Genomic DNA, 2,411 nt, shown 5'->3' with positions numbered 1-2,411 from the left:
TGTTAGCTGCTACAGGTGATGGTGATATAAATTTATTTATGAATTGATATCTAATAAGTTGACAGTAATAAGGCTTCACTATTGTTTTTTTTTTTGAGACAGAGCCTCAAGCTATCGCCCTGGGTAGAGTGCCATGGCGTCACAACTCACAGCAACCTCCCACTCCTGGGCTTAAGCAATTCTCTTGCCTCAGCCTCCCAAGTAGTTCAGACTACAGGTGCTTGCCACAACACCCAGCTATTTTTTGGTTATAGTTGTCATTGTTTGGCAGGCCTGGGCTGGATTCAAACCTGCCAGCTCTGGTGTATGTGGCTGGCACCTTAGCTGCTTGAGCTACAGGCGCCACCCAAGGCTTCACTATTGAATACAGATTTGGTATTGAGGATTATGAATGATAGTTGGATTTTATTAGCTTTTTGTTTGATTGTATATTATCAAGAAAAGTTGCACAAAGATGAACAATTGAAAATAGGTATGGTTTGTGAAGTAGTCTCAGATAGGCTTAACTGATAAGAAATAATAGAAATGTTTATTTTGGGGTGGCACCTGTGGCTCAGTGGGGAGGGCACCGGCCCCATATACTGAGGGTGGCGGGTTCGATCCCAGCCCTGGCCAAACTGCAACAAAAAAATAGCCGGGCGTTGTGACAGGCGCCCGTGGTCCCAGCTGCTCAGGAGGCTGAGGCAAGAGAATCGTCTAAGCCCAGGAGCTAGAGGTTGCTGTGAAATGTGACACCATGGCATTCAACCGAGGGAGATAAAGTGAGACTCTGTCTATAAAAAAAAAAAAAAAATTTTTTTTTTTTTTGAGTTAGAGCCTCAAGCTGTTGCCCTGGGTGGAGTGCTGTGGCATCACAGCTCACAGCAACCTCCAGCTCCTGGGCTTAATCGATTCTCTTGCCTCAGTCTCCCAAGTAGCTGGGACTACAGGCGCTCGCTGCAATACAGCTGTCATTGTAGTTTGCGGCCCCGGGCTGGATTCAAACCCGCCAGCTCAGGTGTATGTGGCTGGTGCCTTAGCTGCTTGAGCTACAGGCACCCAGCCTAAAAAAAAAAAAAAAAAAAAAAATTAAAAAAATAAAAGAAGAAATGTTTATTTTGAAATTATTACTAGATGCCTATAATTTGCTTGGATTTCTATTTTTACATAAAAATCACTATGATGTTTTTTGCATTTCTTGTATTATCTCAGCAAGTCTGCATAACAAGTTTGCTGCTTTTTTTTTTGTGAGACAGAGTCTCACACTCAGTAGAGTACTATGGCATTACAGCTCACAGTAACCTCAAGCTCTTGGGCTTAGGCAATTCTCTTGCCTCAGTCTCCCAAGTAGCTGGGACCACAGGCACCCACAACAATGCCCAGCTATTTTTTATTGCAGTTTGGCTGGGGTTGGATTCAAATGCGCCACCCTTGGTATATATGAGGCTGGCGACCTACTCACTGAGCCACAGGTGCCGCCCACAAGTTTGCTTCTTATCGCTGTCAGACACAGGAAAAGATCAGCAGTAGATATATTTGATGCTTGGCCTAGCACGATAAGGTGTGCTCCATGGGTACTGTGGTGTGTTTATTCCCTGGTGTAAACTTAATGAGCCAGTGACACATAGGCTTAAATTAGAAGCAAATCAAAACAAAAAGAACTGCAGTTTTCCTAATCATATATTTTCAAGATATTCAAACAAATTATAATAGGTAAAGGTACATCAAATGAGTTTACTGGGCAGTGCAGTAAAGTTATGTGTAACTTTATGAGGCATGTAAAGCGTTTATGTGTGTTGTTAGAATATCAGTTTATAGCAGTTCCTTCTACAGCTAGCTGCCATAGTCACAGGCTGTAGATTAGTCTTGCATGTTTGCATCCAGCTGATCCATATACCAAGAGAACATTTCCAACAAGTTAAGGCTTTCAAACAGAATTAAATGAGTACATTGATAAGCTTCCCTAGCACTAATTTTCTTCCTCCCCACCAGACTGTCTCCTATTGCTCTTTTTTTTTTTTTTTTTTTTGAGACGGAGCCTCAAGCTATCCCCCTGGGTAGAGTGCCATGGCATGATGCTCACAGCAACGCACAAATAGTTTATATACAGTTCTTAGGCCAGGGCATGGTACATAATAAGCACTATATAATGTTAGCTGCTACAGGTGATGGTGATATAAATTTATTTATGAATTGATATCTAATAAGTTGACAGTAATAAGGCTTCACTATTGTTTTTTTTTTTTGAGACAGAGCCTCAAGCTATCGCCCTGGGTAGAGTGCCATGGCATGATGCTCACAGCAACCTCAGTAATAAGGCTTCACTATTGTTTTTTTTTTTTTTTTTTGAGACAGAGCCTCAAGCTATCGCCCTGGGTAGAGTGCCATGGCGTCACAACTCACAGCAACCTCCCACTCCTGGGCTTAAGCAA

At 42.3% G+C, this 2,411-nt stretch overlaps 1 protein-coding gene across 5 annotated transcripts in view; it reads left to right on the top strand.

Annotated features, from left to right (window-relative positions):
- Nucleotides 1-2,411, top strand: part of SPAG9 (sperm associated antigen 9) — a 148,815-nt gene that overhangs the window by 51,529 nt on the left and 94,875 nt on the right. The window lies entirely within an intron of this gene.

This window comes from Otolemur garnettii, unplaced genomic scaffold (genome assembly GCF_000181295.1).
Source record: "Otolemur garnettii isolate 467f Iridium unplaced genomic scaffold, OtoGar3 scaffold00162, whole genome shotgun sequence".
In the NCBI taxonomy this organism is placed as follows: domain Eukaryota; kingdom Metazoa; phylum Chordata; class Mammalia; order Primates; family Galagidae; genus Otolemur; species Otolemur garnettii.
Note: the sequence above shows the minus strand (reverse complement) of the source record. Positions and strands in the feature narration are given on the sequence as shown.